Raw genomic sequence first — 27,626 nt, 5'->3', positions numbered from 1 at the left:
ATCTGCCTGCCTACCCTATCAGCTACAAACCTGGTCAGGAGATCAGAAGCATCACTTACCAGCCATGTGATCTTTGAGATTGCTCCAGAAGGGCCAAGAAGATAGCTCAATGGGCTGAGCTGGGCTGAGCATATGCTTTGCATGCCGGAGGCCCAGGTTCAATCCCAAGCACCACACTGCCCTCCATGCACTGCTAAGGAGTGACCCCTGAAAGCACAGAGCTGGGTATAGGCCCTGAACTTATAAGGTGTGACCCAAACAACAAACAATAGGTAGATATAAATATTTCTCAGTAGATAATATTAATAACCTCTTTTACTGAGGTTTTCCTCTATGCCAGGACCTAGGTAAGGCACATGTGTATGAACTCACTCAGTCCTCAGTCCTACCACAAAGCCCTTGAAATAGAGGCTCTAGATTTTCATTCCCTTCTATTTATTGGCTTTTATATTCAATTATTCTCAATTTATTCATTGAGAAAGTCTTAAAATATGTAGATGTATCCAATTTCTCAAGGAAAGCGAAGTCATATGCACAGGCCCTCCCCCAAAGGCTCCATGTTTATCTATAATACTCTCTTAGAAGCAACTGTTTCCTTATCTATAAATGGGAAATTCAGTGATTTGGGTCTTTATCCCTTCCTCCATTCTCCTGGTATCAGAATCTCCTTTCTTTCATAGAATTAATTCACTCCATGTGGTTTAGTTGAGGTGAGTGCTGAGCAGTGGGATTGATAGTGATCTGGGTTTGGCCATCATAAATCTCTATCAGTGCAATACAGAGATAAGCAAGTGGCCCAGGCTAAGTCTATCAAAGTTCTTTTACTCGAAAGTCACAGGAAAAGGTGATTCATTCTGCTCGAGCTGCTAAACCAGAACAATCTGAGTCTGAGAAGGCAGGACCTGAGAATACCCCACCCACATGAGGAGAAGCTGTCCTAGAAAGAAAAAGACAAATAGAGCCTTGGTGACCTCGTATGACCAGTCCAAGTTGATGCCATCTACAGCTTTGGACATGCCAGATACATAAATGAATAGATCCTTGTGTTTTCCTTAGCCAACATCAGTTTGGTTTGTCCCACTAGTAGTAAAAGTTATGATGAATAATTGCGTAAATCAATTGATTCCAAACTTTTTTTAATTCACAGTACTCTTCTTCCTAATAATTCTCAGAGTTCTTTAGGTCAAAAAAATTCCCAGATAGTTCCAATTATTTTGTAGCTAGGTTAAAACAACTTAATGAGCATAACTGAAAAAATTTTCAGTAGAACGTTTTTACTGAAAAAAAATATTTTTTACTGAAAAAATAATGCCCAAATTGAAAGAATATTTTTTATGACATTCTTATTCAGTTATTTAATTCAGTTACTTGATGTGGGTCAAGAACTACACAACTTCTGAAACTCTGGAATCATTTGGACAATGTCTTCTCCCTTCATATTTCACATTCATTTGCAAAGTACTTGCTGTATCATAGCAACTGTCCAAAACTCAGCATCACATATAGCATCACCAAAAATGTAGTAAGATTAACAAATGCCTTACATTCAAAAATCCTAAGTTTGATCCCTAGTAACACAAAAATAATAATATTAAGTTGTAAATTACTTTAAGCCAGTAGTTTGCACAGTGGCTGAGAGATTTCAAGCATTATTCATGTCAAAAAGTTTTTAAATATCACAGCCCCAACACACACACACACACACACACACACACACACACACACACACCTTTCTTGTTGAGTTTCATTGTGGCTCTCAAGGACTCAGAGCAGAACTTGGTAATCACAGACATAACACATTCTTCTGCAGACAATATAAATCTAGCAAAATCGGTTTTGGCTCCCTGTGTTACAAAGATCTATAATTCTTTGTTTTAAAATCTATAACTCTGAGAGTTGAGGCCTCAGGGAAAATTCTCAATTCCAGTTCTATTCCCTCAATAACTTTTTCTTTTAGTGGCTTCATGCCCACGATTATATAGGTAAATGCTGATGAACATAACCAAAGTACAGTCCCCAAGATAGACAAAGACTTTTGTTTCTGTGATTATTGTTACAGCAACCAACACAAAATTACTCATAAATAGAAAAATAAAATAGAATATCCATATAATGGACTATTCTGAAGCAATTTTCATTCATTCACTCATTAATATAAAAAATTACACAGCTTTTGTCACATAAGCATAATCCCAATTTTGTTGCAAATACCAATTTATTTAATAGTTCTTTAAAGGAATGATTATCTGTGGTGATCTTCAAAATATTTTAAATGGAAAAAGTTAAGTTCGGGACAACGTGTATGTGATTCCTCTGTTTCATATTTTGCAGGATCAATCAGTTACACAGAAGAGTAAATACAAGTTAAAATCTCTGTGCGTAGAATCTTATGTAAGAGTTAACAAAACTTTCTTGGTTGTAGTAGGAGTAGAAAAAGATTTTGATTTTTATTCTTCGTGGTTTGGTACTGCTTAGTCTTTAAATGTGACCTTGGGCTCACTCTTCAGGCCATGTTCTCCCTTGAACATGTATCTCCCTTGCTGGTCTCCATGCTTCTTTGCTTGCCCATTTCCCCTCTGGAGAAGCCTGTGTTCTCTTTTGAATACATACTTCTCCCTCATTCTTACAGAAACTTGATTCTAAATAAGTGTCCTATTTCTTGTAACTTCTTAAAAACTATCTTGCTTCACCAAAAAAAGTGTGACCCCTGCAATACTTTCAATTTTTTTAACGTAACCTGTGAGAAAGAGAGAAAGAAAGAAAGAGAAAGAAAGAAAGGAAAGAAAGAAAGAAAGAAAGAAAGAAAGAAAGAAAGAAAGAAAGAAAGAAAGAAAGAAAGAAAGAGAGAAAGAAAGAAAGAAAGAGAGAAAGAAAGAAAGAGAAGAAAGAAAGAAAGAAAGAAGAAAGAAAGAAAGAAAGAAAGAAAGAAAGAAAGAAGAAGGAAGGAAGGAAGGAAGGAAGGAAGGAAGGAAGGAAGGAAGGGAAGGAAGGAAGGAAGGAAGAAGAAAGAAAGAAAGAAAGAAAGAAAGAAAGAAAGAAAGAAAGAAAGAAAGAAAGAAGAAGAAAGAAAGGGGGGAGAAAGAGGGAAGGAGAAAGGAAAGAAGGAATGAAGACTACACATACATATCACTGTCACTGTTATCCCGTTGCTCATCGATTTGTTCGAGCGGGCATCAGTAACGTCTCTCATTGAGAGGACTTATTGTTACTGTTTTTGGCATATCCAATACGCCACGGGTAGCTTGCCAGGCTCTGCCAGGCTCTGCCAGGCAGGCACGATACTCTCCGTAGCTTGCCGGGCTCTCCGAGAGAGGCGGAGGAATTGAACACGGGTCGGCCGCATGAAAGGCGAACGCCCTTCCCCCGTGCTATCGCTCCAGCCCCACACATACATATGTAACTTTTAAATAAAATTAAACTATGAGACTATAAGACTAACGCCCAAGAATAGTAGAAATAAGTACCAGGAGATTGTTTCCATGGCTTGGAGGCTGGTCTCTCATTCTGGGTAACTCAGGGAAGGGACCACCAAGTAAAATGTGGTTGGAGGTCATGTGGGGGAAGGGTGAGGCGGGCGGAATACAGACTAGAGACTGAACACAATGGCCACTCAACACCTTTATTGCAAACCACAACACCTAATCAGAGAGAGAGAACAAAAGGGAATTCCCTGCCATAGTGGCAGGGTGGGGTGGGGGGAGATGGAGACGGGACTGGGGAGGGGGGGGAGGGATGTTGGGTTTACTGGTGGTGGAGAATGGGCACTGGTGAAGGGATGGGTTATCGAACTTTGTATGGGGGAAGCATGAGCACAAAGATGTTTGATTCTGTAACGGTACCCTCACGATGACTCTCTAATTAAAAATAAACTAATAAAAAAAACTGAAAAAAAAATAAATAAAAATAAATAAAATTAAACTATGAGACTAGATTAGTGGTCATCAAACGCTGTATACTGAGCTAAGTGAGAGTTGCAATAGGACATATTGTATGCAATTGGATTCCTCTATCCCAGTCCAGACTAACTGAATTTTCCAGAGGAGGGGCTGAGGGGAAACTTCTTGTCTCATTTCCCAAGTTATCTGAATATGTAATCTGTTTGGTAACTGCTTCGCTCCATGAGCTCTGAGACCTCTGTGACTCCAGCACCATGACTGGGGAATTAGTAAAGGACCTCTGTACTCAGTCTGGCCAGATCTGGGCAAATTCCAGGATGAAAAGAAGCAGAGTCTGGCAAGGGTTCCCAGGGATGCAGAATTATCAGGTTTGCCTTTCCTTATAAACGTGGTGACTTTCTCCAAGGTCTACTGCGGAGAAGTCTGACTCACAGGAGTCACAATTAGAAAGAATGGGGGAGGAGAAACCATGCTTTGTGGTCTCCTGATTACATCAACAGCTAGCTTGTAACAGGCCAAAGGAAGCCCACAAGAAGCCCGTTCCAGGAAATCCATTAACATCAAACAGTCTCTCTGACGCCAAATACCAGGAATACATAATCTCCCTGGCTTATTTTCACAAAACAATCCTATGATTTACAGAAACTTGAGTTCAAGGCTCATCTACAGTCCTAAATCCTGGAACACTGAAACCAGATCCAGTTTTATTTCACAGATGTCAGAATTTAAGTGCAGAGATCTCCCCCACCTCAGTTCTAACAGAACATAGATCTGGCAGACCCATCACTGTTCCTAACTATAAAACAAAACAAAACAGAGGACATAAATGGTGCAACTTTCCCTGTAACCTGTGCTCAAAGACCAGATAGTCCAAACTTACTTGGTCCTTTTCAGAAAAAAAATTTAATTATACAGAGGGCCCCCTTAAAATATATCTTATTTAAACCGCTGCATGCAGTTAGCTCTTCCCAGGAGCTGCTAACTCTGCTCCAGCAAGGCTCAAGTCAATCCTCCATGTACAAGAGTATAACTTCCGCTCTCTCCACTCCAGATGTTAGAAAACTCCCCCAGAAGCCAGCTCAAGAAAAGCTTCCCCAAAGGACATGCACCAAAACTGACCCTCCAGCCTGATTTGGAAGATGCTTAGCATAAAGGATGGAGAAATCTTCAGTATTGTGCATATACCCATCCTGTCAGAAACAAAAATGGTGGTGCCCAGCATAAACAGGGTACAGTTGTCCACAGCCAAGAGCATCGTTTCCAAGAAAGCAAATGGGAGTTAACATTCTAGAGGCACAACACACACCCTAAAGGTGAGCCCCTCCCACCAGGCAGCAGTCCTGAGCTGTCACACCCAAAACTGTTAGGAACAAATGCAAAAATTCTACTTTACTCTGGAGGCTGACTTGCTAAACAGCAGTGGTTGGGTACACATGACCACAATTCCATCACTGCCCAAGTCTTTTGGACTGTGACCCCACATCCACTGCCAGACACCAGCAACAGTGAACCCTGTGCCAGAGACCAAACAAGCTAGGTCTTGGCACTACAGTAGAAACAGGGCATGAGTGCCACAAATCCCTTGTTGTCATCCAGAAGCACAAGAGTCAGAGCCAGTGGCACCAGATTGCTCATACAAGCAGTTAAGAAATTCTCTCAGGTGCCAGAGCAATAGTACAGTGAGTAGGGCGTTTGCCCTGTATGTGGCCAACCGGAGTTCTATCTCTGGCATCCCATATGGTCCCCCCAATTACAGCCAGGAGTAATTCCTGAGTGAAGAGCCAGGAAGAACCCCTTAGCATCGCTGGGTGTGACCCAAAAAGCAGAAAGAAAGAGAGAAAGAAAGAGAGAAAGAGAGAGAGAAAGAAAGAAAGAAAGAAAGAAAGAAAGAAAGAAAAGAAAGAAAGAAAGAAAAGAAAGAAAGAAAGAAAGAAAGAAAGAAAGAAAGAAAGAAAGAAAGAAGTAAAGAAAGAAAGAAAGAAAGAAGGAAAGAAAGAAAGAAAGAAAGAAAGAAAGAGAAAGAAAGAAAGAAAGAAAGAAAGAAAGAAAGAAAGAAAGAAAGAAAGAAAGAAAGAAAGAAAGAAGAAAGAAGAAAGAAAGAAAGAAAGAAAGAAAGAAGAAGGAAAGGAAGGAAGGAAGGAAGGAAGGAAGGAAGGAAGGAAGGAAGGAAGGAAGGAAGGAAGGAAGGAAGGAAGGAAGGAAGGAAGGAAGGAAGGAAGGAAGGAAAGAAGGAAGGGAAAAGAAGAGGAGGAGGAGGTGGTGGAGGCGGCGGAGGAGGAGTGCCTGCCAGTCTGTGTGGACAGGTGGACAAGAGGGGGGGTTACGGCTGCATATATACACTGCTAAGCTGGAGAACCTACAAGAAATGTAGGTTTCTTATAGTCATGTACCCTTGTACATGTTGATCTTGGTTCAGTACCCCATATGGTCCCCCAAGCCCCACCAGGACTTATCCTTGAGTGCAGAGCCTGGTGGAAGGTGTGTCCACCAAAAATAAAATAAAAGAATACCTTGAGATTAAATTCCAATGAAATACATTGAGGAAAACAGGCAGAACTCCCAAGTTATGGACCTCAGAGGTATGTTCAATGGTTTGACTCCATTTGTAAAGTTGACAAAATAAGTGGGACTACCTCAAACTAGGAAGTTTCTCTAGGGGCCAGAGCGACAGTACAGTGGGTAGGTTATTTGCCTTACACAGTCAATACAGGTTTGATTCCCAGCACCCCACATTGTCCCCTTAGCCTAAAGAGTGACTGATCCCTGCACACAGAGCCAGGAGTAAGCCCTGAGCACTGCCAGGTGTGAACCAAAAGAAACAAGAATAAAAAGTTTCTCTCTGGGGGAAAAAGAACACCTTGAGTTAAAACTAAGACACCCTATTGATGGGAGAAAATATTTGCATACAATGCTTCAGATAAAGGACTAATGTCTAAGATATATAAAGCACTCATAAAGCTCAATAAGCAGAGGTATGGTGTCACTAGCAGGTCAACCTGTACCTGTGGGGCAAGTGCATCAGCAGCCTGATGGTGCCTTCAGGCTTCCTGATACCCCAAAATTGCCTCTGTGCCTATGGTCGGACATCAACAACTTGGGACCAAGTTTACCAAGAAATTAAATGGCAAAGGTCTCAGGACGGACCTCACCAAGATATAACCTGCTGAAAATTTGCTTGTTTTGTGACTGAAATATCCAGGTTTTCTCAGAAATGGGAAGGGCTACCTCCCCCCACTTCCCAATACTCCTGGAAGCATGATAGTCACCCCCCATGAATCAACTCCAGTGTCACCGTATATGGTGGCTCTACTACCGGTAGCTCTACTACCAGCCGTGCTTCAGAGACCCATAAATAAATCTTGAAAGAGATCAAAAGTCATAGTTAATCTCGGACTGCACAAGGCTGAACAGACCAGGGTAAATCAGAGGGGTTGCGGGTCAGCCTGGTGCCCACCCAAACAGAGTCCCTGGCAACCACTTGCTCCCACAGCTCAAAATCGCCACCATATCCTCAGCCTGACTCCACCATCTCAGGACAGACCTCACCAAGACAGAATCTGCTGAAAATTCTGGTATGCAGGTTCTGTGACTGAAATCTCCAGGCTTTCTCAGGGTCAGGGTGGGCTACCCCTCCCCATCTCTCTGTACTCTGAGAAGACTCGGCAGTTATATCCCAAAGTTGCCATCCAATGAAAAAGATACTCCAGCCTACCATTCTGATAAAAATACTGAATGCCCTGAACAAACACCATGACCTCTTAGCTCTTGTACTGCAAACTATAATGCACAAAAGGAAAGGGAGAGAGAGAGCAACAAGGAAAGTGCCTCCCATAAAGGGAGGTTGGGGTGGGGTATGGGGTGTTGGGAGATAGTTGGGGGATGGCAGGAGGGAAACAGGGGACATTAGTGCTGGGAAATGTACACTGATGGAGAGATGGGTGCTGGATCATTGTATGACTGGAACCCAATTATGAACAGATTTTTAATGGTCTATCTCATGGATAGTAAAGTAATGTGGAGTTCATGCCCAATCCAATCTGTTTAACCAATGGCTGAACAAACAGCAGTACACCTGCATTAAAATAAAAGCTCAATACACAAAAACAATAATCCCATCAAAATAAAGAGAAGATGAAAAGACACTTCCACGAAGTGGACATACAGAATTAAAATGGGCATTTTAAAAAGTGTTCATCATCATTTATTATCACGATAATGCAAACCAAATCAATGAGACATTATTTCACACCTGTGAGAATGGCGTATATCAAAAGGACTAGCAACAACCAGTTTTGATGGGGATGTGGTGAAAAATGAAACCTCATCATAGTTCGTGTGAATGTCACTTGTTTCAACCTTTGTAAAACAGTATGGATATTACTGTTTTCCACTAGCACTGCCAGGAGTGATCCCTGAGCAAAGAACCAGAAGTAAGTCCTGAACACTGCTGGATGTAGTTAAAAAAAAAAAGGGGGGGGAGAATAAAATTCCCATCTGACCCACCAATGCTACTATTTGGCATCTATCCCCAAAATACAAAAACATTAATTCTCAATAATATATATACACTCTCGCTCACTGCATACTTAGTAAAATAACTAGAATAGGGAGCCAACTCACGTCCAGTGTCAGATGAATGAATAAAGATGTTGTAGTATATATGATAAGCAGCACCTCTGCATACTGGTCAAAGAACTGGCGCTTATAATCACAGAAGTAGACCATTAGTTCTCAAGCTTTCTATACCTGTGTACTGGCAGTTGAAGACCACTCGTACCTATATACATAGTATACAGGCATATTTGTACAAAACTGTAATGTGAAATCATGCAGCTTGCTGCAACATGATGGAACTGGAAATTATCATTAATTAAAGAAAGTCAGAGGGAAGACAAACACTGTTTTGCTCTCATTCTGTCTGTGGTATGCAGACAAGACAAGGAAATAATATCAAACAATGACAAACCCTTGCCCTTGAATCACAAAACTCAGATTACCAAGTAGCAGGGAAAAGAGGTGATCAGAAATAACATAAAGAACACTGGCAGATGTTATTAGCACTTCGGTAGTGGTGGAGTGAAGGAACTTTGTACATAAAAATCCATAAACATTACCACTTCTCTAACCATGTTTACCTAACTCTACTTTTAAATATTTTTTTCATTTCCTTAGAGGCCTTAGAGCTTACAGTGCTCAACTTCTTTCACAATACAACACAAACTAAAAGTCATACTGAACTGTAACACATAAAATGTACAAGTTATGAAGGTTGGCCTTTTCTTCTTCTAACTAAAAGATCAGAAAATCACATTCCCCAATTAGCTTTCTGGGGTTCCTGCTTAGCATTCGGATGATCAGTTTCCCTTCAGTCCCCGGGGTTTCTCAATACTCTGGTCAGCAGCAGAGGCCGTGCAGAGCTTCTACTCCAGCCCAGGAAAAACGAATCTGTGTGCAGGCAGCAGAGGCCAGAAGGCACACTGCCTCCACGGTCACCTTCTCAGTTCTCAATCAGGCACCCTTCAAGGGGCCGGGCTCCCCCCCTCTCGGTGAAGGGGGGAGGTGGGCAGGGGAGGGAGAAGGCCTATCACTTCCATTTCTTGCCACTGTCAAAGAGAGAAATGTTCCCTAATGAGAACTACACAACCCATCTATTCATCCGCTTTAATCGCATACGGGGAAATTTTGCGTGATGGAAAAAAGGGACTGAGAGCTACCGCTGACTGTCTCTTCCTCCTGCCCTCCTCTTTGACCTTTATTTGGCATCTGGGAGTCCCGGCTCCCATGAAGCCACAGAACTCTGCTTCTTCAAACTGAAAGCAATAATCCATCCATGTGTTTACCTCTTGTTTTGAAGCTGTGTTACTTGGTATTTCTGACTAAGGGGTCATATTAGAATATGATTCAACCACTCGTCACAAATTTAGCCATATCAGTGTTTGTTTTTAATGTGGCCATGGGAAATAAAATAGCCGTTAGGTCTAAAACTGCTGTGATTTTTTAAAGTGGCATGCTTCATCTGCTTTTTACCTTAATTATGAATAAGGAACTTTGGCATCTGTGGCTACGGAAAGTCTGTCCAGCAAACTACATGAACACTATTCTGAGCTAATCAGCATTCATTGCTACCCGCAGTTTCCGATGCTGTCCAGGTCCTACTTTAGCCCTGGGAGCTGGGCACATTATAGCTCCTCTTTAGGCCACAGTGGTAAAATTAAAATTGCCCAATGAGGTGGGGAAATGACTCCAGTGGTAGCGCACATGTATAGCAAGTATGAGCCCCTGATTTCAATCCCCAGCACCACTTCTCCCTAAGTTATGCCAGGTATCACCTGGGTGGCCCTCAAGCGCAGTGCCAGGCATAAACAAAAATCAATGGGGCCACAGAGATAGCACAAAGAAATACAGCAAATGCTTTGCATTCAGGAGACCCAGGTTCCAACCTTGGCACCTCTAGAAGCAACAACCAAGCACCACCTGGGATGACGCCCTCCCCCAACACACACACACACACACACACACACACACACACACACACACATACATAATCTATCACTGTCATCCCGTTGCTCATCGATTTGCTCGAGCAGGCACCAGTAACATCTCCATTGTGAGACTTGTTACTGTTTTTGGCATCTCGAATACGCCCAGGGGAGCTTGCAAGCTCTGCCATGCGGGCGAGATTACACCTGGTAGCTTGACATGCTCTCCGAGAGGGGAAAAGGAATCGAACCCGGGTCGACATAATCTACAAATGACTAATTTAAATCCATTAACCTAATAAACGTAATGGTAAAAATTGTAGTTCTTCCAAAGGAAGGAAACATTACATCTTACACAAATGTGAAAAATTCATCTCGTCTATAAAGACTTCTACTTGATTCATTCTAAGGAGAGAACACTCCTGCCTGCTTAGAAAACAGATTTCCTACCGAGACCAGTATTTTTTTTTAATCACTGTGAGATAGGACCCTTACAAAGATGTTCATAATTAGGTTTCTGTCATACAGTATATTCCACCAGTATAAATTTCCCAGTACAATGTCCCCAGGTTCACTCCTATCACCCCCCACCCCCACCAGGCCCTGCCTGCCTGTATGGCAGGTGCTTCTCCTCTTTTCCTCTCTCTCTCTCTCTCTCTCTCTCTCTCTCTCTCTCTCTCTCTCTCTCTCTCTCTCTCTCTCTCTCTCTCTCTCTCTCTCTCTCTCTCTCTCTCTCCCTCTCTCTCACTTTTGGGCATTGTTGTCTGCAATACTGATACTGAAAAATTATCAAGAATATCCCTTAGAGCCCCAGAGGTGGGTGTGTGAGAGTCCTCCCCACCCCAAGGGACCCAGCTCCGGTAGCCAAAAACCTCCACACCCCCAACCGCCGCCACGCTCAAGGCCACTCCCCACGTGCTTGGGCCAAGCCTCACGCATGAATGAAAGTCCTACGAAACCCAGGTAATGCGGAACTCTGTGACCTTGGACTCTGGGCTCAACGGGACCAGGAGCGGAGGTCCTCTGCCCACTTTCCCCAGTCTCCAGCGACCCATAGGGTCATGCCCACAAGTCACCTCCTGCCGGTGCCAGATAATCTCATCACTGGCCACCGGCTTCTTCTCCTGAAAGGGAGCATAACATGAGGCCCCCATACCCATGCCACCAAACTCCGTAATGTGGAGTTTTCGTGCCCTTGCACCAGGGCTGTCTTCACCAGGGCCCCCTCGGAGGGGGGTGGGTTGAGTTTCCCCTCCCTGCCCCAAGCAGAGCCCCGGCAGCCGAAAACCTCCAGAACCCAGCCACAGGCATGCTCAAGGCCACTCTCCACACGCTTAGACAAGTCTCACGCATAAAGGAACCTAGAGAGGAACCCAGGTATGCGGGACCCATGGCTGAGATCTCCAAGCCTGCTCAGATCAGGACTGGCCCCTCCACCAAGATCCCCAGTTTTCTAGTAGCCTTGGGAGTCATACCCACAAACTGCCCCCGGCACCATGTAATCTCATCAATGGCCAAGATCCAGAGACTATAAACAAAGCTCCCAGAAGAGAGCACTGCAGAATCTTGCATGGCAGAGCCTGGCAAGCTACCTATGGCGTGTTCGATATGCCAAAAACAGTAACAATAATGGGCCTCATTCCCCTGATCCTGAACGCAACAGGGACAAATGGATAATCACTGAAGAATTAATAACTATCACTTACTCTTAAGTCATAACTCTGACTTCTAAGAAGCACAGAAATTTAGTATTCCTTCCCCTATTTCCTCATATACAGACCCAAGAAGGCCAGCATTTATTTAATTAATACCAAGATCTAAGTACTGTGCCTTTCTCTATGACTAACTTTCTTCAAAATTATCCATTGTGGGGTATATTACTTTACAGATGTGAAAACTAAAGTTTAGAGTGTTTATTGACTAGTGATCATGAAGTTTAATGGGTAAAAGATATTCAAACTTATGTCTCCTGACCCCACATTCACCACTACATATACCCCCAAAGTATTCACACAACCCAGAATCTGCATAAGCATAGAGTTATAAGCATGCTAGTTCCAAGGCTCTTTTTCAAAGTCTAGCTCAGACTCACAGCTTTTGGCCAAAGGCCCTTTAAGATTAAGAGAAATAAGATATGCATGGTTGGCAAAGATCAGAACATTGGCTTCCGGTTAAAATCAATCCAGACAAGTTTGTGACCAGTCCTCTTACTGAGAAAAACTAGAAATATTAGACAAAACTGCTTGAAGAATACTAAAAAATTAGAAATTGGTTGGAAAAAAATGTTAGCAGACTAAAATTTGAAAGAAGAGAAAAATCCAGTGAAGTTAGCCTGACAGGTGAGGCAGTATTTTCATCAGATAAAGAAGGAAACTAAGCATTGAGTCTTAGCACCAAGATAGACTCTGTTGACTGAGGGAGAAAAAGCTAATGTCCAAGATAGCAATGACTGGGTAAATGAAATCCATGTATTCAAAGGCTGGGCTTCAGAGTGACCTGAAAGTATAACAATCCCAAAGACCTCTGGTTTTCAGATCACCAATACCTCCAATGCCTAACAAAAGCAAATCTCTATCTTCTCTGAAAGAAATAAATTCACAGTAGGTTTTGGGATTTGTTTTTTCTTTTTCTTTTTTTTTTTAGTTATTTATTTTATTGAATCACCATGTGGAAAGTTACAAAGTTCTCAGGCTTATGTCTCAGTTATACAATGCTCAAACACCCGTCCCTTCACCAGTGCCCATATTCCACCACCAAAAACCCCAGTATACCTCCTACCCCCCCACCCCCCTACCCCCGCCTGCATAGCTGATAAATTTCACTTCATTTTCTCTTTACCTTGATTACATTCCATATTTCAAAACAAAACTCACTATTGTTGTTGGAGTTTGCCCCAGAAAAACAGCCCTACTGACAAGGAAGCATTTGATAATTAGTTTTCCATTGCTGAGAATGATGAGATATGAAGTTTCGCGGCCTAAATAGGGGCCGCTTCGTTTAGGATTTCTGTATTTTAGTAATTAAGTCCAGGGAGATTTATGTTAGAAATTGCATCATTTCCCTTCCTGGGGTGCATGTGGCAATGGCTTAGTTCACAGTCTACAGACATGACTGCAAGCAGTTTCTGGGACCAAAAGTAGTCTACCTGGCCTCCAGGTCGCGGTCGATCAGCAGCAGAGCAGCCGCACAAAAGCGTGGCCACTCGGGTAGAATCTCGGCAGAGCGCATGCCAGTATCACCCCTGGCCCGAGACTGCCCAGGCATCCCGCTGTTCCAAGTTCATAAGTCTTTTTTTTTTCTCCTTCCCTCGCCACCAAGTTTGTACTTGCTTAATAGTCCTCATAATATGGCGGACGCCATACTGCTTCTCCCCCAAAAGGGGGGAAAAACCTAGAAAGAAGGATCTTTCCCCTCCTCGGCCGGTGTGGGGCTATGGCTTAGTTCACAGTCTAGAGACATGGCTGCAAGCAAGTTGCTGGGACCAAAAGTAGTCTAGCCGGCCTCTGGATCATGGTCGATCAGCAGCAGAGCGGCCGCACAACAGTGTGGCTACTCAGGTCGCATCTCGGCGGAGCGTGCGCTGCTATCGCCCCGGGCCCGAGACTCTGTTTTTGCTTTTTCAAATCTAAAGTCTAATACATAAAACAAGTAGAAATGAGTCAAGACAAGAGGACAGGAACAGAACCACAAGAAATAATAAACAATAGAAAATGATCTAAAAGAACCTCACATATTGCAGTTTTCAGGTAGGCATACTTTTTATTTATGTTTTGGGTTGTTTTGGGTTGCTAGGGGCTTTTGGAGGGGAAGGGTGATTGGGGGCCACACCAAGTTGTGCTCAGGGCTCACTCCTGGCTCTGCACTCAGGGATCACTCTGATGGGGCTCAGGGGACCACATGGGGTGCCGGCATATGGGAGGGAACCTGAGTCAGCCACATGCACTTTACCCACTCTACTATCTCTCCAGCCCCCACACAGACACTTCAAATCACCCTGCTGACTGTGACTAAGGGGAGAAGAAAAATCCAAAATGAAGAGAAGTTTAACAGAGATGTGAAAACTGTAAGAGAGAACACAACATATTTTTAAAGACTCAAATAAAAATTTCTAAAATTTAAGCATATAATAATAAAAATTATGGTTTAATTGACAGGTTTCATAATGATTAAGAGAGCTGAAAAGAATTAGCAAGCTGTGAGACAGACCAAGAATGAAACAGAGAAAAATAGCAGGATAGAAAAAGAAGAAAACCTATTGGAAGGCATAGAAGAAACAATGACAATGTAAAGTCTATGTAATTGAAGTCCTAAGAAGAAAAAGAAGGGAGCTGGATAGAAACAATATCAGAATTAGCAGTAATGAAATTTGCCAAAGCTGATTAAAGACATTAATTCACAAACTAAGGAAGCCCTATGAAGCTTCAGCAATATAAACAAAATGTTAGGCAACCACAGTTGGGTTTTTACAGGAAATCTGCTGAAACCAAAAATAAAAGAAATATATATATTAAGAAAGAAAATCCATTAGACAGCTAACTCAACAAAGACAATGAAATTCAGAAAACAGAAAACCTGTATCTTTTAAGAGCTAGACAAAATTCACTGCAAAGAACTAAGATGAAATAAGACTTTTTCAACAGAGCTGAGAGAGAGAGAGAAAAAGTGCAAGCTTTGCATCTGGAAGGTCAAGATTCTATCTTTGACACCACATGGTTCACCCACGCATTGCAAGAAGAAACCCCAACCACCACCCAGGAGTTGACCCAAGAACTGCCAAGTGAGTCTCAAAATGTTTTTAAAAATAGAGACATTTTAAGGCCAAAATATGCAATTAAATTATGCAATAAAAATAGTAAACAACTCAGAGAATAAGCAGAAATACAGTGTTCTGATTATATATTTTTTAATTTTTTGCATTGTCTGGGAAAGGTCAAAAAAATCAAATTACATTAACTTCGTTAAGTCAAGGATGTCTATTATAATCTTTTAGGGCAGCGATTTAAAAGTAGTTCAAGGGGTCAGAGAGATGGTGCAGGGGGAAAGGTACTTGCCTTATATGCAGCTTACTCTGATTCAATCCCCAACTTCACATATGGTCCCCCCCAGCACTGCTAGGAGTGAACCCTGAGCACTGCTGCATGTGGTCGAGGCACTAACAAAATTAATTTTTAAGTAAGTAAATAAGTAAGTAGATAAGCATAAGTAGTCCAAGAGAGGGTAAGGAGTCCACGGGATGTGTACTTTGGGATCTCTTCACTCTGGAGAAGCCCAAGTCCTGTCTTGAGCAAGTATTTTACCTTCCCAATAAAAACTTGTTAAACCTAAAAAAAGTCTAAGAGCACATAAAAATTCCAGAAGAAAAAAAGAAAAGAAAGGACGGAAATCATAGAACATGTAGGTCAAATAGAGAACACAAAAATAATAACCCTAACTAACACTATTAGATTGTGTGAAAAAAATATAAAATAGGGACAGAAATATGGCTCAATAATAGACCACTTGATCTTTCATAGGTGAAGCCCTAGATTTAATCCCCAAGAATATATGGGCACATACAAAAATGGAGTACTACTTATTTTTAAGAAAAGATGAAAGCATTCAACATGCTTTGATAAGTTCATCAGAAAGAGAGGGACATCACTGTCACTGTCACTGTCATCCCATTGATCAACAATTTTCTCGAGTGGGCACCAGTAATGTCTCCATTCGTCCTAGCCCTGAGATTTTAGCAGCCTCTCTTTACTCATTCTTCCCAGTAGTGCCGCATTGGAGGCTCTTTCAGGGTAAGGGGAATGAGACCCATCATTGTTACTGTATTTGGCATATCGAATACGCCACAGGGAGCTTGCCAGGCTCTGCTGTGCAGGCAGGATGCTCTCGGTAGCTTGCTAGGTTCTCTGAGAGGGAGAACTAGGCTATAAGAAGTCCCTTCCAGGAGCGTTGTTTTATAGTCTCTGGATCTTGGCTATTGATGGGATTACTCGGGCGCCTGGGGCAGTTTGTAGGTGTGGCTGCCAAGCTGCTGGAAAATGGGGGGTCTGGGTGGAGGAGGCCCAGTCCCAATCTGAGCAGGCTTGAAGACCTCAGCCTCGGGTCCCGCACACCTAGGTTCCTCTGCCGGTTCCTTCATGCATGAGGCTCATCTAAACGAGTGGAGAGGGGCCTTGAGATTAATCTCTTTCATATGAGGGATATAACAAAAACACAGCAGAGGAATTAATTAATTAATTAATTAATTAATTGCCCAAAGGCAATTGGCCAAACTGAAAATTAGCCTTTAGTAGGATGCACACCACATGGGAGTTAAGTGGGGATGGGGGTGGGGGGGAACAAAGATAATAGCGGAGGGAGGTGGTGACTCTGGGGGAGGAGGGTGTAGAGAAAGATTTTGTTGTAAATAAAACCATATCAGTAACTGTATTGCAAACCACAGAGGCTAAGATTAAGAGGGAGGCTGTGGGGGGAGGGGTTGAGGGGGCGCAGGGTGTAGACCAGAAAGATAGTATAGCAGGTAGAGCTCTTGCCTTACACAATGCCAGGTTTAATCCCTGGAATCCCATATGGTCCCCCAAGGCTGCCAGGAGTGATCCCTGAGTCCCGAGCCAGTAAGTCCTGAGCACTGGCAGTGAGAGCAAAAGCCAAAAATAAATAAACAAATAAAACAAAATTTAAAAAATTAAAAAATAGAAAACAAATAAAAGTGTTCTTGTCATATAGACAGGGTGATAGGGAAACTGAGGACACTAGTGGAGAAAGTTGATACTGGTGATGGGATTGATGCTGGAACATTGCATGCCTGAAACTGATCATAAATAACTTCGTGAGTCATGGAGTCTTAATAAAAATAAATTAATTATAGAGGCCAGAGTGATAGTACAGGGGGTAGGGGACACTTGCCCTGCAAGCAGCCAATCTGGGTTCAATCCATAATATCCCCTGAGTCCCACCAGGAGTGATCCCTGAGCACAGAGTCAAGAGTCAGCCTGAGTACTGCCAGGTGTTACCCAAAATCAAAATAATAATAATAATAATAACAACATGCTGATATGATAATAAAAATATTTGAGCACCACATCCAGAGATGTGTGCAATCCCACTCATCTCAACTACTACTACAAGAAGAATGAAGAAAATTAATAAGGTTCTGAAATTTTTTTTTGCTTTTTTTGCTTTTTGGGTCACACCTGGCAATGCACAGGGGTTACTCCTGGCTTTGCACTCAGGAATTACTCCTGGCGGTGCTCGGGGGACCATATGGGATGCTGGGAATTGAATCCGGGTTGGCCACGTGCAAGGCAAACGCCCTACCCGCTGTGCTATTGCTCCAGCCCCCTGAATATCTTTTTAAAAGAGTTGAAAGCAGAGTCTGGGAAAGATTTGTATACCTCTATGTTCATGGCAGCATTATTCAAAATAACTTAAATGTGAAAGCCACTTCAATATTCCACCCATGGATGAAAGGATTAACAAAATGGGATATACTCACTTAAAAACATATATATGATTCAACATTAAATAGGATTAAAATTTGCATTTCGCCACAACACACTGAGCCCTGATGACATCATGCAAGGTCATCTTTAGTTGACCATAAAAAGATAAATTCTGGGGCTGGAGCGATAGCACAGCGGGTAGGGCGTTTGCCTTGCACGCGGCCGACCCGGGTTCGAATCCCAGCATCCCACATGGTCCCCTGAGCACCGCCAGGGGGTAATTCCTGAGTAAAGAGCCAGGAGTAACCCCTGTGCATCGCCAGGTGTGACCCAAAAAAAAGCCAAAAAAAAAAAAAGATAAATTCTGTAACATTCAACTTATATGAGATATTTAGGATGGTAAAAATCATAGAAACAGCAAGCAGAATAGTGGTTGTTATGGAACGTTATTGTTTAATGGGTAGAAAGAGCTTTGGTCTTACAAGGTGAAAAGATGGTTCAATCTGGTAAACTTTACATTTATGTATATTTTACCAGAATGAGAGAAATTAAAAAAAAAAACTAAAGGAGAAGAATGATGGGCAAGTTAAGCCAAAGACACCATTCTGCTGGCCTTACATTGCAAGAAAACACAGCTGCTGACTACTTTAATGCATGTACAAGAATTTCTTCCCTATCAGATGCTCCACTGTCTGGCCAACACCTTGATGATAGCTTTGTAAGGCCCAGCCAATCTGTCCCCACACCCCAGCCCATGGCAATGGTAAAATCATAAATTTATATATTTAGCCACAAAGTGTGAGATAGTCCATTCTATAGCAATTAAAGCCAATTCGGCAGCATTATAATCTACTGGATTTGTTCTATGCAGATGAGATTTCTATGGATATCCTAAAATTTTATATGGAATTTGGACACCATCTCGTTTAAGTTTACAGATAAAGGTATCAACTTGCCCAAGTAATAGAGCAAACTAAAAGCAGGACTGAAGGAAGGATTAAGTCCTGCACCCTGATCTGTAGGGCTCTCTTCAATGTTATTCCAATTCTCTTTGACAGGGGAGCTGAGAAAAGAAAGTGAGATCAGCGCCAAAACGATAGGAAAGCAAGTAAGGCATTTGCCGTGCATGCGACCAATCCGAGTTCAATCCCTGCATCCCATGTGGTCCCCCGAGCACCGCGAGGAGTAATTCCTGAGTGCAGAGCCAGGAGGAACCCCTGAGCATCGCTGGATGTGACCCAAAAAGAAAAAGAAAGTGGGATCAGATTGGAGAAAGTGGGGGCAGTTCCTCTAATATTCATAACCAGCACCACAGAGCTGGGACACACTCTCCATGTGGGAAAAAGGCCCAGATTTGTTTTCTGACTCCACATAGTCCACCAAGCATCAAGCACTGAGAAAGGATAACGACCCAGCACTTCGGTATGGCCCCAAACCGGGCACTGGAATGATCCAAAAGGGCAGTGGTATCCTCAGACACAGCTTGGGGGCAGAGGGGAGGGGAGTGAGCATCCATCTTTTTTCACTCAGTTAAAGAAAGTAGATTATCAGGGGCACTGAGTGATTACATTTCTGAAAAGAAAGGGTACGCTAAAAAAAATTGTGAACCTCTGGACTAGAGGGATCTTGAAGCCCAGAAGTTCACAAAGGGTGAGGCAAGTAAGCTGTTTCTCCAGGTGTGTGTGTGTGTGTGTGTGTGTGTGTGTGTGTGTGTGTGTGTGTGTGTGTGTTGATCCCTCTCCTCCCTCCCTTCTTCTTTCCCTCCAAATCTTCCTCCCAATTGCCTTCCCCTCCTTCTGTCTCAGCAAAGTAGCACTGTAGCACTGTCCTCCCATTGTTCATCGATTTGCTCTAGCGGGCATCAGTAACGTCTCCATTGTGAGACTTGTTGTTACTGGTTTTGGCATATCAAATATACCACGGGTAGCTTGCCAGGCTCTGCCATACGGGCGGGATAGTCTCGGTAGCTTGCCGGGCTCTCTGAGAGGGGCGGAGGAATCAAACCCGGGTCAGCTGCATGCAAGGCAAACGCCCTACCCACTGTGCTAATTTTCTTAAATTCAACGATGTATGAATTTAAGGACAAATGAAAATAAATCTTGTGTAGGTAGTGGGTGAGGCTTGTGACTTTTTTATTCTTCACTGTGTGCAAGATCAGAGGAGAGAGGGGAGACACTGGAATCCAACTAATAGTGGGAGATTCCATCAAAAGGGGAGAAGCACTCATATTGCGTATGGAATGAGCAACTTAAGAAGAGACAGCAAACATTTTAACTAGTACCCTAGTCCAGGCACTCTACTCCAGTTTGGATTCAATCCAACACAACTCAGTGTTTCTCTCAGTACCTACTGTGATCAGTACTGAGCACACAAAAATTTTTGTGTTTTGTTTTGGTTTAGGGGCCACGAACAGCACTACTCAGAAACTACTCCTTACTCTGCGTTCAGGGTTATTCCTAGTAGTGCTGAATGGGGCATTTACAGTACTCGGGATCAAACTGTGGTCAGCCATATGCAATACCAATGCTCTATGTAATCAGCAAATCTCAACCTCCTGTTTTCTGGTAAGGAGACAGAAGCTCTTCTGCTAGAGAAAATACTTGTGAAGATAATTTCTTCTTATACTCAATAGAGAGAAACATTAAATGCCCAGACTTGAATTTACCACTTTCTAGCAGGTATACCTTGAACAAGTCAATACAATGTTATGCTTCCACACATTGCAGAAATGCCTCCTCACCCTGTGCCAGGCTGACTTCATCCAAGAGGGAAGCCACAGAGGGAAGCAGGTGAGTCCCTCCACCAGCTTCAACAGAACCCTGGCAGCCACAAACTCCAGAACCCAATCGTTGCCGTGCTCCACAGGCGCTGAATAAGACCCTCACACATGAGAATAAATCCGCTGAAAAACCTAGATATGCGGGTTTTGTGACAGAAACCTCCAAGCTCACACAGAGTTGAAAATGGACCTCCCCCACATCTCCCTGTGCTTCTGGGTGCCTAGCAGTCACACCCACAAACTGCCTCTGGGCACCATATAAGCTCATTAACAGCCACGACCCAGAGACTCACAAATAAATCTCAGAAGAGAGCAACATGCTGCAGAAATGCCTCCGGACTACAAAATCACCATCCAGTTAAAAATTTAACTCCAGTTCTAGCACCCTTTTAAAATTTTAGAATTCCTGGAGCAACATCTCATACTTTATGCCACTGATATACCAAGAGTAGCACACCACACTTGATGGTGTGCAAAGTAGAAAGCAACTGATCTTAGTATGTCTGTGTGTGTATCTGTTTCACAGGCTCAACCTGTAATAACGTGTTAGTGATCTCTTATACAGGGTTCAGTGTTCCCAAGGTAAGATACAACAGTTTCACACACTTTCCTCTACGGAAATTTCTTGGATGATTTTCAGAGGATTATTTGTAACAAACAACACAAAATAAATTATTTAGCATCTGCCTTTGAAGCAGGCTTGGGTGGTGGTGGGAAAATTTGAAATAATGGTGGTAGGAAGGGGAGCAGTGGGTAGGGCATTTGCCTTGCACGCGGCCGACCTGGGTTCAATTCCTTTGCCCCTCTCAGAGAGCCCGGCAAGCTACCGAGAGTATCTCACCCACACGGCAGATCCTGGCAAGCTACCTGTGGCATATTCGATATGCCAAAAAACAGTAACAAGTCTCACAATGGAGTCGTTACTGGTGCCCGCTCGAGCAAATCAATGAGCAATGGGATGACAGTGATACAGTGATACAGTGAATAAATTATTGTGAACAACTTTATAAAATAAAATTAAAAAACAATTTTATGCTTCCATTTAAGAGTAAAAAACAAAAATGAAAGAATTCAGGAGCAATCCTTGAGCAATAAACCAGGAGTAGCTCACAAGAATCACTGATTTTGGACCAAGAAGGAAGGGAGGGAAGGGAAAGGAGAGAAGGAAGGGGGGATGGGAGGAAGGAAGGAAAGGAAGAAAAGGAGGAAGTGGAGGGAAGTAGGGAGGAAAGAAAGGAAGGAAGGAAGGAAGGAAGGAAGGAAGGAAGGAAGGAAGGAAGGAAGGAAGGAAGGAAGGAAGGAAGGAAGGAGGGAGGGAGGGAGGGAGGGAGGGAGGGAGGGAGGGAGGGAGAGAGGGAGGGAGGGAAGAAAAGGAGGAAAAAAGGAAAGAAAGAGGCAACTCAAAAGAACATTGCATGCCTTGCGTCACATTTGATCCCGGGCACCACATGACCCTTCAAGTATCTCTAGATTTTGCCCTGGTGGCCTCTGAGCACTGCTGGAGTGGGTCCTGGTGGCTCCCGGCTCCAACAGGCCTGAGCACTGAACTATCAGGCCTCCACTACCAACCCAAATATCCCCAGGAGTTATCCTGGACCCCCAAATACTGCTAGGGAGCCCCTACCCCAAATGAGAAGAATAATTTTCTGCCTCGTATTATTAGGCTAATTCCATGAGATAAGCAGTATTTAGCAGCATTCTGACACACAGAAAACCCTCTATGAACATTCCTACGCATGATTAATAATTCCTGAGAGGAAGAACTCACTGACACGAGAAAATAAGCTCCCCTCCTCCAACCAGAGTTTGTTCACACCCTGACTTGGACCATGCCTTTACTTTATCAATAAAGATGGCAGATGATTAATCCAAATTAATACTTCTTTACTCAACCAGCAGCATTCATGATTAACCTGACATATTCCTCCAGTCCAAGTACCAAAAGTGAAACTGGCAGAATAGCAATTCAGTCTAATTCAATAAATATTTATGGTGCTATGATCAGCACTGGGATCCTGGAGTAGGAATAGAGATAGGAAGTACACTTGAAAGTTCACTCTCTTGGTGCTGGGGCAATAGCACAGCAGGTAGGGCATTTGCCTTGCACATGGCCAACGGGGGTTCAATTCCCAGCATCCCACATGGTCCCTGAGCACCACCAGGAGTGATTCCTGAGTGCAGAGCTAGGAGTAACCCCTGTGCATTACCGGGTGTGACCCAAAAAAAAAAAGTTCACTCTTATGGGGAAAAGAAAAAAAAGATACTAATTACCACCACTAATTCCAATACAAGGCAAAGAATTGTGTACTGAGTATATAAACAATATGCAATGGGTAAGGGTTTCCCCCGTGGTGACTTGGATCCCACAGGCCACTTTTGGCGATTGTGCGGCAAATGTAGGAACTAACAGCTATACCAAACAGTGCTGGAGTGGGGGGTGGATAGGTGGGGATTAACTGCTCGTGAAAAGTGCTCCAATCCTTTGAGCCACCTCTCCTCCCACTGCTAAAGAGGAAGGAAGAAAGACGATCTTGATTTGAACCCTGCTTTTCACTCTTAATTAAAGGTATGACTTTGGACAACTTACTCAAAATCTACTCAATCTCTGAAATAGGAAAATGAGAGTTGGCAAGATAGCTGAGGAGATTGTGCACATGTTTTGCATACACAGGCCTGGGCTAGATCCTTAACACCACATGCTCACCAAGCACAGTGCCAGGAACAGCACCTAAGCACCCTGAGTGTGGCCCCCAATATAAGATAAGGATACTAAAAGCTCCACACTGCAACACCTTATTGTAAGGTCAAAGTGAGGCAGTATGGGCGCATTCCAACTTATGGTGTATAATTTCTTTCTTTTAAAAGTGAGATAATGCGTATGATGTCCAGGAACCCAATAAATGCTCAAATATTAATCCCCATTTTTTGTTTTTGTCTCCATGAAATAGGGAATTTTTTAAAATAAAATAAAAGCCTTTGATAGTTCTTTGAAGATTAAAAACAGTTTTCAAAAGCAAGGAATGATGCCAGGCATAGTGTCCTCCCCCACCACACACACACACACACACACACACACACACACACACACACACACACACACAAACACACACAGTTTAAAAGGGAAAAATCAGGATAAAAGGAATAAATACTATTATTTATTAGTATATATACTAGAGATGATTAGATACATGGTGTGTTGGGAGCAGATGCTGTCTTGTGCTTTGTCAATAAGTTTAACTGCTTCAAGTTTCCTTTGTGAAATGGAATGATATGAGGTGGGGGTGGAAATATAGCCTACTGGGCTAAAGCATATGGGAACCCCAAGTTCAATCCCCAACACTGCATGCCTTCCCTGACCACTGCAGGAGTAACTCCAACGCACTGTTAAGTATGGTACAAAAACAAACATAAGTAGAAATAATATATTAACACAAACTACTTTGTTGAAGTGCCGGGAAATTTGGACAAATATAAATTAGTATATACAGCACTTACTGATGCCTATACAAAGCAGGGCTGATTAAAACTTAACATGAACTAGAGAACGCAGATGCTAAAGACAAAGAATTCAAGGTCCCCTCCTTTTTGGAGGACACCGAGACTGCTCTGAGTCTGACCTAGAAACTATACAATAGTTTCTTTTTTTTTTCTTTTTGGGTCACACCTGGCAATGCACAGGGGTTACTCTGGCTTTGTACACAGGAATTACTCCTGGCTGCGCTCGGGGGACCATATGGGATGCTGGGAATCGAACCCTGATCGGCTGAGTGCAAGACAAATGCCCTACCTGCTGTACTATCACTCCAGCCCGATAGTTCCTTTCCTTTCCTTTCCTTTCCTTCTTTCCTTTCCTTTCCTTTCCTTTCCTTTCCTTTCCTTTCCTTTCCTTTCCTTTCCTTTCCTTTCCTTTCCTTTCCTTTCCTTTCCTTTCCTTTCCTTTCTTTTCTTTTCTTTGTACTATCACTCCAGCCCGATAGTTTCTTTCCTTTCTTTTCTTTTCCTTTCCTTTCCTTTCCTTTCCTTTCCTTTCCTTTCCTTTCCTTTCCTTTCCTTTCCTTTCCTTTCTTTTCTTTTCTTTTCTTAATAGCCTTTTTATAGTCTGTCCGAGTTCTGACCTTACACTAGAAACAAACATCCTTTCATGTGAACCACAGCTAAAAGTTAACTTCTGACAAACTGCCAACGGTCATGCAACTGGTTTTACAGCCAAGTAGTTAACCAAGGAAGAGGGCAATAAAAAATAATTACTTCCTGCTGGCATACTAGCTTTATAATTCCAAAGTGGGAGAAAAAGCAGACAAAGACAGGAGTCCAAGGGACTGAAGTGACAGCACAGTGGGTAGGGCGTTTGCCTTGCACACAGCCACCCAGGTTTGATCCCCAGCAACCCATATGGTCCCCCACGCACCACCAGAAGCAATTCCTCAGTGCAGAGCCAAGAGGAACCCCTGAGCATCGCTGGGTGCGACGTAAAAAGAAAAAAAAGGGCAAGAAAGGCCTCAGCCCGGCCTTGCCAAGTCTCTAAGAGGATCGAGAAGGCGCTGTTTCATCTCCTCCAGACACAGGAGGCAGCTACAGCCAGCTGAGTTGCTGATGATAGGACCACACAATGAGGGTGATGGGCATTACACTGGGAGTAGGGGGTAGCAGCAATGCCCAGCTCCTAGGACCTCTTCTCTGAGAAGGAACTGGTGAAATTATCAGAGAGTGGCACAAACAAGTTAGACAGAGGAGGCCACTCAACACCAACAAGGGACCCCACTCACTATCTAGTAGCCTGTTCATCCCAGGTGATGGTTCCACTTCAAAATCTTCTGATGAGATCTTCCTTTTAAAAAAACCCAGTGTCTCATGGCGAGAGCCACCCCCTAAGACTTCCACCCAGAGAGCGGCTTCTTACAGACATGCACTAGACTGTGAGCTGTACTATGACTATGTGCCTTCCAGGGAGGGATTTTCCCTTTCCACCCTGTTTTTCTGCGCGGAAAATGGCAGTGGCGGCATCATCCACATGGCGAGAGCCACCCCCTAAGACTTCCACCCAGAAGTAGGAACTTTGCAATGCTGTGGCTCACAGGCAATCATGAGAAGGGGGCGTTACTGGCACTCCCTCGGCCCAGATAAGATCCGGAGCTGCTGCTCAAGAAACAGACCCTCTGCTCGTAAAGACTATGATCCAAGAGGTCTTCTAACCCATTTTAGCACCCAGAGCGGCTTCTTGCAGACATGCATCTAGACTGTGAACTGAACTAAAATATCAGAAATCCAAAACCGGGCGGCCGGATCTTATCTGGGCCGGATCTTATCTGTCGCTGTCGCAGCTGCGTGAGCTCATAGAATCTTCATTCTCAGCAATGAAAAGAAATTATTAAATGATGCCTTTTCACCAGGCCTGATTGTTGGGGGAAAATTACAAACAATAATGGTGAGATCTCTGTTGAAGTATTGAATGTATTCAAAGTATAGAGAATAAAATGAAGGTCATTAGCTACTTAGGTGGGGGCTGGGTGGGAGGGGGGTATATTGGGGTTCTTGGTGGTGGAACATGTGCACTGGCAAAGGGATGAGGGTTCAATCATTGTATGACTGGGACTTAAACCTAAAAGCTTTATATTTTTTTTCTTTTTTTTTTATCTCACGGTGATTCAATATAATAAAATAAAATTCAAAATGTTAAAAAAAAAAAGAATACAATGATGGGTCTGTCTCACTCCCCTGACCCTGAAAGAGCCTCCAATGCGACACCGTTGGGAAGGATGAGTAAAGATAGGCTTCTAAAATCTCAGGGCTAGGATGAATGGAGATGTTACTGAGACCACTTGAGAAAATCGACGATCCAACAGGATGATGATGATGATGATGATGATGATGATGATGATGATGATGATGATGATAAATAAAGACCAAAAAAATAAAAATTAAAAAAAATTTTAAAACCCAGTGTCTCACTGGCCACAGTCTCAAAGAAAAGACTTTCCAGGTTCACTCTGTTAAATTACCACTCGCATCCAACAGTCACCCTCTATTTTATACTTTGTTTTGTGTCCTTCATAGATTAATTATCAAATAAACTCATCTTGCTTGACTAGAAAGGAAGGAGAATTAAAGGTGGTTAAATAAGATAAAAAGATCAACAATATAGTGAGTAATAATATAATTGGAATTTTAGAGGTAATCGTAAGTAGAATATACACATGTTAATTTATAATACACAGCCTAAATTTGATGTTATACAATGCCATTGGATTCCTCCACCCCTCTCAGAGAGCCCGGCAAGCTACCAAGAGTATCCCGCCCACACAGCAGAGTCTGGCAAGCTACCCGTGGCGTATTTGATATGCCAAAAAAAAGTAACAAGTCTCACAATGGAAACGTTACTGGTGCCCGCTCATGAAAATCAATGAACAACAGGACGACAGTGCCACAGTGCTACAATGCTATTTCCATTTTTAAAAAAATTAAATAAAATTATATTAATGAGTAGGTTTGTGACTCAAATGAACACAAACCTAGAATGTGTAAGGCCTGAGGTTTTATCTTGGGCACTGCCCAGCCCCTCAAGAAACCTAGGTTTGGCTTTGGTGGTCCTGAGTGGCCCCAGGTCTGAGTACTAAACCATCAGGCCTACACTAAGAGTTTGAACCCAATCCCACCAAAAGCAACACTGAGTAGGGGCCCTATTTTTAAAAAATTAATCACTGTATCACTGTCGTCCCATTGCTCATCGATTTGCTGGATCAGGCACCAGTAACGTCTCCATTGTGAGACTTGTGACTGTTTTTGGCATATCGAATACATCACAGGTAGCTTGCCAGGCTCTACCTTGCGGGCAAGATACTCTTGGTAGCTTGCCAGGCTCTCCGAGAGGGACGGAAGAATTGAACCCAGGTTGGCCACATGCAAGGCAAATGCCCTACCCGTAATTTTTGTTAATTAGAAAATTGATACAAATAAAATTTCCTTCCTGTTAATTTGGCCACTTTCTCCTGCTTTGAAAGCACAAAGAGAGAAAAGCCTCAATTCTTGGGTGCTGCCACAG

At 42.9% G+C, this 27,626-nt stretch overlaps 1 protein-coding gene across 1 annotated transcript in view; it reads right to left on the bottom strand.

Moving 5' to 3' along the window:
* The window catches only part of SMIM3 (small integral membrane protein 3), a 35,448-nt gene that overhangs the window by 1,337 nt on the left and 6,485 nt on the right, over positions 1-27,626 (bottom strand). The window lies entirely within an intron of this gene.

This window comes from Sorex araneus, chromosome 6, assembly GCF_027595985.1.
Source record: "Sorex araneus isolate mSorAra2 chromosome 6, mSorAra2.pri, whole genome shotgun sequence".
NCBI classification, from domain to species: Eukaryota; Metazoa; Chordata; class Mammalia; order Eulipotyphla; family Soricidae; genus Sorex; species Sorex araneus.
The sequence above is the reverse complement of the archived record's forward strand: the minus strand, read 5'-3'. Positions and strand labels throughout refer to the sequence as shown.